Raw genomic sequence first — 10,028 nt, forward strand, 5'->3', positions numbered from 1 at the left:
CGGTGTCCTTGCTGCACGTCCGCCAGGCCTGGCGGCTCTGATTGGGGTCGTGAGAGCCCCTGAGACTCGGTGCAGCTGAGGCTGCGCTCACTCCCGCTCAGCTCTGTTGTGATATTTAAAATACGAAAGGCCTGTTGGACTGAGAGCTGATCTGGAATTTAGAAAGCAGCATTACTGGAGGCTCATTGCTGCTCAGCACAATCTCACCCCCGATCCTGGGAATTGTTGATTCTACACCCTGTAGTTCAGTTCTTCACTTAACTAGAGGGGGAGATGTGTGAGCAGAAAAACAGAGCAAATTAAAAAACACAGCTGGACAGATGTGCAACAGGTCAATCCACTGTTACAATAACTCCATCACTGACTCCCTCCTGACAGTAACCAGCCCTTTCACAGAGACTGTGGGTGGCTCTGAAAAGAGCCTTTGGTTTATTAGATGACATTTTGGCCGCATTACTTTTTCTGGGAGCTCTGAGCGCTGGTTTTCTTGGGCAGCAGCAAGGCCTGGATATTAGGCAGCACCCCGCCCTGAGCGATGGTCACGTCTCCCAGCAGCTTGATGAGCTCCTCGTTGTTGCGGACGGCCAGCTGCAGGTGTCTGGGGATGATGCGGGTCTTCATGTTGTCCCGGGCCGCGTTACCGGCCAGCTCGAGGATTTCAGCGGTCAGATACTCGAGCATTTTGCAGCGCCAACATCATCACATTTCCGCAACAAATCCATCTTCGTGCATGCGTGATAAAGCATCATTGGGTATCTAGCCACCCCATCCCCCCACCACTTGGCTGGAGGAAGTGGCTGAATGGGAGATTTTGAAGCTGTAGCTCTCCCCCCTCGGCAACTCACTCCAGGCCTCGACGATTCCCCCCCTCAGCCGCTCGCTCCAGACCTCGCTGCTCCCCCACCCCCCCCCACTCCCCTGGCCAGTTGTTCCTCGCTTCGCACCACCCCACTCTCTGGCCACTCGCTCCAGGCCGTGCCGCTTCCCTCCTCTCAGCCACTCACTCCTACGTCTCCCTGTCACTCCTTGCAGCCCTCCTGCTTCTACAGGTGGCGCCTGGTGAAGAAATGTGGGAGCGAGTGTCACGGCCAGAGCTAGCAGCTGTGGGCTGGGCTGGGACAGGGTGGGGGGTGGGGGTGCGGACAGCAAAAAGCCAGAGTGCGGAATTTCACCAGTAGGGAGGAGGGGGAGAAAGCGAGTTGCAGAGAGGGGGAGAGCGGTCAGTGGGGTGGGAGCTAGTAGCTGCGTTCGGGTGAAGTCAATCCTGGTTAGTTATATAAACAAATCACAATAACGAATTGGCAGCACATTTTATCCTCTGCCCGATTTTCCTTTCCATCGATCGGGGTGCTAATTCACTATCTTCCAATGGAAATTCAATCATAAAATTCCTTTTGTATTTAATAGGATTACTGAAATGTTCAATGGATCTGAGGATGACAGTTAGTATTAGCAAACGCACCCGAGTGAATTAGCACCCTAATTGATGGAAAGGAAAATCGGGGAATGTAGAGAATGTGCTGCCAATTCGTTATTGAGATTCATTGAGTAATTCGATTCTGCCCAACACTGAAATTGGCGGCTTTTTTGAATTCAACCTTTCTGCCAGGACGACAATTTAAGCCAATGATTTGCTGTATTTTCTAATTCGAGGCTCGGCAATTGGTTAAGACATGCGAATGGGAAGAGGGTGACCAATCAGAAGTGGGCTCTGGATAGCGCGGGCTCAAACTGCGGGAATTCCAGGTCCCTGAATGAATGAGCTGAAACTGATCAGTTTCACAAACCCTGTCAGTTTCAGTGCAGGAAACACCGTCTCGGGGGAAATAACATCACAAGTGGGTCTGGTTACAGTGACCGATTTAACGGCTGCTGCAAAACTCCCGGATTCCCTCATTGCAGCGAAATCATTTTGAAATTCTAGGAAAACAATGAGTGATTCTGGAGGAGTGATGTGGCTTTTCACTGAGGGCATGTGTCGACTGGGGAAATAACGAAGTGTAGAGCCTCGGGCACTGTTTACACAGCCCGTTTAGAAAATCAAATCCACTGCACATCCTTGCTGCAAATGAAATGTCAAATTTGGGGATTCTAGTTTTGTATCTCGAACACAGCACAGATTTATTCCAGACAGTTCTAAACAGCCTATCCCAGCTCCCGTTTCTAGGTAACTGCTCTCTCTGTGAGGCGGTGGGTGGCTCTTCGAAGAGCCTTTGTTGTGTTTGCAGGAAAGGGTCGAGTTGTTCAGCCGCTGAATCCGTAGAGAGTGCGGCCCTGCCGTTTCAGAGCGTACACCACATCCATGGCAGTGACCGTCTTGCGCTTGGCGTGTTCAGTGTAGGTGACCGCATCCCTGATCACATTCTCCAGGAAAACCTTCAACACCCCGCCAGTCTCCTCATAGATCAAACCCGAGATCCGCTTGACCCCGCCACGGCGAGCCAGGCGGCGGATTGCTGGTTTGGTGATGCCCTGGATATTATCACGAAGCACTTTGCGGTGCCGCTTTGCTCCGTCTTTGCCCCGTCCTTTCCCTCCTTTACCTCTGCCAGACTTTCTTTTATTAATTTCCAAAATATACTTTATTCATAAAAATCTGTAAAAAAAAAATACATTACAAAACAGTTCCAAAAAGCGCCAAGTCAAACAATACAAAGAGTGCAAAGGAGATCAGTTTCCTTCAATACAGGAGTGAGTTGCCTCACAACCCTTCCATTTCATTGTCATGCCATGTCCATTTTACAGCAAACAAATATTTTCTGGTTATAGTTCGAGTGGTTTCCCATGGATCCAGCTCCTCAGTTCAGCGTGGTGAGGGGAGCTTACACAGTGGTCTTTCCACATTGAGCCTTTGCTGCGGCTGCCCCAAGTTTTAGTGCGTCCCTCAGCACGTAGTCCTGGACCTTGGAATGTGCCAGTCTGCAACATTCGGTCATGGACAACTCTTTGCGCTGGAAGACCAGCAAGTTTCGGGCAGACCAAAGAGCGTCTTTCAATGAATTGATAGTCCTCCAGCAGCAGTTGATGTTTATCTCGGTGTGCGTCCCTGGGAACAGCCCATAGAGCACAGATTCCTGTGCTACAGAGCTGCTTGGGATGAACCTCGACAAAAACCACTGCATCTCTTCCACACCTGCTTTGCAAAGACACATTCCAGGAGGAGGTGGGCGACCGTCTCTTCCCCACCACAGCCAATGCGGGGGCACTGTGCGGAGGGGGCGAGACTTCGGGTGTGCAGGAAGGACCTGACAGGGAGGGCTCTTCTCACCATCAGCCAGGCTACATCTTGGTGCTTGTTTGAAAGTTCTGGTGATGAGTCATTCTGACAAATGACTTTGGACCTCTGCTCAGGGGACCATCTGACAGGATCCACCATCTCCTTTTCCCGTAGGGTCTTGAGGATATTCCGTGCAGACCACTGCCTGATGGATTGGTGGTCAAAGGTGTTTTTCCACAGAAACTTTTCCATGAAGGATAGGCAGTACGGCACAGTCCAACTTGATGGAGCATTCCGCGGCAATATGACCAGGCCCATCCTTTGCAACACTGGGGACAGATAGAACCTCAGCACGTAGTGACACTTGAAGTTTGCAAACTGGGGATCTACACACAGCTTGATGCAGCCGCACACAAAGGTAGCCATAAGGATGAAGGCGACGTTGGGTACATTTTTCCCGCCCTTATCCAGAGGTTTGAACATCGTGTCCCTCCGGACTCGGATCATTTTGGATCCCCAGATGAAGCGGAAAATGGCTCAGGTGATCGCCACAGCGCAGGAATGCGGTATGGGCCAGACCAGCACCACGGACAGCAATGTGAGCGCCTCGCACCTGATGACCAGGTTCTTACCCATAATGGAGAGAGATCGTTGCTCCCACATGCTCAGCTTATGTTGGACCCTGGCTACTCGCTCCTTCCAGGTTTTGGTGCACGTCCCAGCCCTACCAAACCATATTCCCAGCACCTTCAGGTAGTCTGACCTAACGGTGAAGGGGACAAAGGATCGGTCAGCCGAGTTCCCAAAGAACATGGCCTCGCTCTTGCCGTGTTTAACATTGGCTCCCAAGGCCATTTCGAGCTGGTCGCAGATGCTCATCACTTTGCGCACAGACAGTGGATCCGAGCCTAAAACGGCGACGTCATCCATGTACAGGGAGGTTTTCACCTGAGTGCCTCCGCTGCCTGGGATTGTCACCCCTCTGATGCTGGCATTCTTCCTAATAGACTCAGCAAAGGGTTCAATACAGCAAACAAACAAGACAGGGGAGAGAGGACAGCCCTGTCTGACTCCAGAGTGGATCGGGAAACTTTCTGATTCCCACCCATTGATTGAGACTGCACTACTGATGTTTGTGTAGACTAGTTTGATCCAATTGCAGATTCCCTCCGCAAACCCCATTTTGGAATGCACATCCATCATGTAAGTGTGCGATATCCTGTCAAAAGCCTTCTCCTGGTCCAGGCTGATGAGGCAGGTGTCCACCCTCCTGTCCCGTACATAGGTGATCATATCCCTGAGTAGCGCAAAGCTATCAGAGATTGTCCTGCCTGGTATAGTATAGGTCTGATCAGGGTGAATCACCAGTCCAGAGCAGACTTGAATCGACTGGCTATGTCTTTTGACAGAATCTTGTAGTCAGCATTAAGCAGAAATTGGGCCACCAATTTCTGATTTCTGTCCTCTCCCCCTTCTGCTTGTCAATGAGGGTGATGATGCCTTTCCTCATGGATTCTAACATGCTGCCAGCCTGGAGCATACTCTTGTTTACTGGCAGACATGTTGATTCTTTCCTCAAATCAGTGCACAATAAAAGAGACTGATTCTGTCAGGCTCCTTTTTATACAGGCCACCTGGACCTGGCTGAGAAAGGCAGAGTGAGAGCAGGGAGGGGAAGAGACAAGAGTGAAGATTAAACAGAGAGCTCGATGGAGGAGACACCCAGAGTGACAGACAGAGAGAGAACGGCCCCTCATCTTTCAGCTCCACCTCCAGTTTCCTCCGGGCTGCCAATTTCAAACCCTTTATTAACAGTAGAACCGAAACCCAGCTCTCCACACAAACCCTTCCAGACTCGGCCTTCATAGTCAAGGCTTTCCAGAAAGCCGGAGCTTTTAAATATGGTCCCGATGCAATTAACACTCAGTAATATTCCCACCAAAACATAGTCCATTCTATACTAAGAAACCTCCTCAGTAACATCACCATTTCCACACACATCCGCTTCCAGCAGTTTACAGCATCTTACTGCAGCTGTTTGGGGAATCTCCTGTGTTACGATTGGAGTTGGAAAGCGGCCTTTACCCGGCAGTGTTATTGTCTCACACTGAATCTGCCAGACATCCTGTTCTCTTTATTGTGAGAGAGACAGCACGGATTTACGAAATGTTCATTTGAAATGATCTCTATTGAGAACGAGCCCGGCCGTGGGACAGGTATTCCAGTGCAAAGAGCTGTCCATGACCGAGTGTTGCGGACTGGCACATTGCAACGTCCAAGACTATGTGCTGTGGGACGGCATTAAAGCTTGGGGAAGCCACCATGGAGACTCAATGGGGAAAGGCTGCAGTCGAAGGCCCTCGTAGGCCACAGTACAGAGAGGGGCTGGAACCCGTGTAAAACCCCTCGGGCTGTTTGCACCAGAGAATGTTTGATGTGTAATGTAAATACTGTAAATATAACCTGTGCAGGCAGGGATAGTGAGATACATCATGTACATTATTGAAGGAAACTGATCTGAATTGTACCTTATGTAATATTAAATTTGAACTGCTTTGCAATGTAATTGCACAAATTATACGAATAAAATACATATTGTGCAAAAGAAAGCAGCTTTCCTGTCAACACACACCTTGTCTCAGGGCACAACTTTCCTGTGATCTTGTCACACCCAACTTCGCTCTATATCTTCTGACACACACACTTTACAGTCTGTCATTTCCAAAAACAAGCATTCTAAAATCAAAAGACCTTTTGTTTATTTCTCCTTTCTTTTCATTTCTCCTCTATTCTTCTCAATCACTCCCTTCAACAGTCCTATTCAGATCAAGGTGGAATGTGAATCGTGTCACAACTCACCTGACACTATTATTACCCTTCTTTTCTCTTGTCTCATTCAATGGGAAAGTTTTATTCACAAGTCTGTTGCTGTTTTACACTCTTGCCATACCATCTGGTATTGCATCCATCTGAATTCTGTGCTTTCATGGCCTTATATTTCTTTTCCACTTCTGGGTGATTTGTTTTCTTCAGTTTCATTCAACCAGGCTGGACCACAGGGAAGTTTAGAACCTTTGCCTTGGACGGGTCCACGTTGATCCATTACATTCAGAATCACCTCCTTGAAATAACTCCATAGTACAACTACAGTAACCACACAGCATCTGCTTCAAACACTCCTCCACATTTTATCTGTTCTGACCGTCAACACCTCCAGCTCTTTTGTTTAAGTGGAACCCATCAGGTGTGTATAGGCTCCTTCTATTCTGAAAGCTGTAGCACTGGTTCAGGGAATTCAGCCCTGTTTCTCTACTCGAAAGGATCAGCCATGCTTGATCTGCCTCGTATTTTGCTTTTATTGCAACGTTACAAGACCTCCAATCCTCTGGCACCACACCTGTATCCAGTGAGGGATTGGAAAATGATGGTCAGACCTTCCACTATTTCTTCCCTGGCTTCTTTCAACAGCCTGGGGTACATTTCATCTGGTCCTGGTGATTTTTCCACATTCAAGGATGCTCATCCCATTTATACTTCCTCTCTCCTTAAGTTATCATGTCCAATACTTCACACTCCTCCTCCTTCATAACAATATCTGCATCACCCTCTCATTCGGGAAAACAGTAAAGTATTCATTAAGGATATTGGCAACATCTTCCACCCCGATACAAAGGTTACATTTTTGGTCTTTTATGTGCCCTGCTGTTTGCTTCGTTGCCTCTTACACTCATGTTTTGTTGCAACATCTTTGGGTCCATTGTTCCTTTGTTTGTCCATGTTCTTGCCTGCTTTCTCTTTGCTTTTCACCGCTGCTCCCAAACGCCTCCAGTGCAGTCAAAACACAAGGTGTCAGAAGTGGGATTCGAACCCACGCCTCCAATGGAGACTGCGACCTGAACGCAGCGCGTTAGACCGCTCGGCCATCCTGACTACCTGCGACATGCTATCAATGCTAAGGAAATTATTCATTCTTTGTGAAAGTATTTGTGAGATTGTGGAAATGTCTGGAAGAGGAAAGACGAGCGGGAAAGCTCGAGCCAAGGCCAAGTCTCGCTCCTCCCGGGCTGGGTTGCAGTTCCCGGTGGGCCGTGTTCACAGGCTCCTGAGAAAGGGTAACTATGCTGAGCATGTGGGTGCCGGAGCCCCGGTCTATCTGGCTGCTGTGCTCGAGTATCTGACCGCTGAAATCCTCGAGCTGGCCGGGAACGCAGCCCGGGACGACAAGAAGACCCGCAACATCCTCAGACACCTGCAGCTGGCCGTCCGCAACGACGAGGAGCTCAACAAGCTGCTGGGAGGAGGGACTATCGCTCAGGGCAGGGTGCTGCCTAATATCCAGGCCGTGCTGCAGCCCAAGAAAACCAGCGCTCAGAGCTCCCAGAAAAGGTAAAGCGGCCAAAATGTCATCAAATAAACCAAAGGCTCTTTTCAGAGCCACCCACAGTCTCTGTGAAAGGACTGGTTACTGTCAGGAGGGAGTCACTGATCGAGTTATTGTAACAGTGGATTGACCTGTTTCACATCTGTCCAGGTGTGTTTTCAGTTCCCTCTCTGGATTTCGCTCTGTTTCTCTGCTCACACATCTCCCCCTCTAGTTAAGTGAAGAAGTGAACTACAGGGTGTCAGAATCAACAATTTAATAAATCCCGCTGCCTTCGATTTTATAAATCCCGAGATTATCCCGGTACATTAACGGGAACTGGTTCGGAGCTGATGAATTAATTTAATAATGGAAGTGTCCGGGTTAATTCTCTGTTTTTCATTTGGACAGTTTGAATTGTGCTTTTTTTTCTCTCCGGTGATCTGAGCGCCGCTTCTCAATGGGAATCTGCTCCCGGAACAGAGTAAATGCAGGAAGGAAGAGGCCATTCTCGGGCTGTGTGTTTCTCTCCTAACCTGATCTGTTTAGACCGCACTGTTCCCAGAGGACGGAATCAGTGAGAGTTGTGCACACACAGGAGCTGAGTCCATTGCAGCGCTTTCAGGTGTGCCTTCCCCCCGGCCCTCCCTATTCTGCGGACACAGAGCTGTCTGTTTCCCCCGGCGGCGGGATAGAGTCGGGGATTCTCTCCCCGCAGTGTCAGGGTCTGCAACCCCGGGGAACTGGCGGTTTCAGTCAGAGTGACCGAGCTGCCTTACATATCCTGGGTACTGATCTCCAATGGATTCAAATATTAGCGAACTCATTGGGTAATGTTTGTAAATAACCCTCATGTGAACGGACCCGGCTCCATTAATGCCTTCCATATAAAACTGGGATCCATTTCTTTTCCCCAAATGCCAGCTAACGGATCCCAGGAGCGGGGTTGAGATTGTGCTGAGCAGCAATGAGTCTCCGGTAATGCTGCTTTCTAAATTCCAGATCAGCTCTCAGTCCGACAGGCCTTTCGGGAAAGTGATGTGACAAAACAGAAACCATGTGGCCGTCCCTCCAATCTAATGGGTTTGATGATGAACAGAGATGGCAGCTCTTTCCTTTGCTGATTTGGTGGCTCTGAAAAGAGCCCTTGTTACACTTGTTACTGAAGCTGGGTTTTAGGTGCGTTCCCCGCGGATGCGGCGGGCCAGCTGGATGTCTTTGGCCATGATGGACCGGGATCATTCTGGTGAATCTGCTAATTTTCCGGCAGAAGCATCAGTCGCTGTTTGAACTGTTTAAAGTCAGGGATGTATTAGCAGCCAGAAAGTGAAGGGCAGTTCATTGCTCCCTGCAGCATTATCCGCCTCTTTCAGGAGAAAAGATCAGAAACCGCTCGTTTCTGTCAGTCCCCGAGAAGCCTGTGAGAGGCGGTTAGTCGCTAATTTGTTCCTTTTACAGAGTGGAAGCTGATATTTGTCCCGTTTTAAATTGCTGAACCGGACCTTCCTCCCGCCGCTTACAGTTAACAGATTGACAAATGAAAACGATTCCTAAAATCGTGTCAGGATTTTGTGACGGTAAATACAGTAAAACAGAACATAAAATGAGAGGTTTTAAAATTGTTGCCTGAAAATTGAAATTTTCCATCACTTCAATTCCTTCCTGCTCTGGAATTGCCAGGCTTTTTCCAATTGGAAAATCTGAGCCAATGAGAACTTCTATTTACTTATATGTGATTCTCCTATTGGTTAAGAATTGGATTGAGAAGCGGGTGACCAATCAGAGACAGAGTCAAACTGCGGGGATTCCAGGCCCCCAGTAACTGAGCTGAAACTGTTCAGATTGACAAACCCTGGCAGTAGCTTCACACACTGGACACTTCACACTGAGTCATTCAAGGGCTGATGTGAGAGAAGCTTCAGATCCTGTCATTACTCTCTGACTCATTATTCATCTCGAACCAAACAATTAATAAATGTGAAGCAGTGAAGCAGTGAAGAGACTTTTCACTCTCACTGCAGAATGTGTCATCTGGGGAAATAAGGAACTATTATATTCGGAGATTCCAGGGACATTCCTCCCTGAACATATCCATTCCTAACATTAACGATCACAGCCTATCCCAGCTCCTGTTTTCACCCGACTCCAGCTGAATTGGAGAAACTCATGTGTTGGGGTTTGAGTTGTGAGGTGGGGTTTCTCCGCCAGTGTTACTGTCTTACAAACTCTCCCCCTGAATTTGTGAACTGAGACTGCACCGAACACATCCCCAGTTAGAGTGAGGGCCGGACATCCCTCTGTTTTATGACAGAGAGTGGGGAAAGGGCTGGGTGGAGGGGAGTCACCAGGGATCCTGGATTTACTCCAAATCATTTCCATGTGGAATCTGCAGGCGGGGCCTGGACAGGGATCATTTGATCAGGGGATCAGCTCTTTCCTGAGAGATGTGGG

General features: G+C 48.8%; 1 non-coding gene across 1 annotated transcript; it reads right to left on the minus strand.

Moving 5' to 3' along the window:
* Positions 1-7,064: 7,064 nt before the first annotated feature.
* Positions 7,065-7,147, minus strand: trnal-cag (transfer RNA leucine (anticodon CAG)). Its single transcript has one exon. It is a non-coding gene; the product is annotated as a tRNA-Leu (tRNA).
* Positions 7,148-10,028: the final 2,881 nt, after the last annotated feature.

The sequence above is a fragment of the Heterodontus francisci genome, unplaced genomic scaffold, assembly GCF_036365525.1.
Source record: "Heterodontus francisci isolate sHetFra1 unplaced genomic scaffold, sHetFra1.hap1 HAP1_SCAFFOLD_75, whole genome shotgun sequence".
Lineage (NCBI taxonomy): Eukaryota > Metazoa > Chordata > Chondrichthyes > Heterodontiformes > Heterodontidae > Heterodontus > Heterodontus francisci.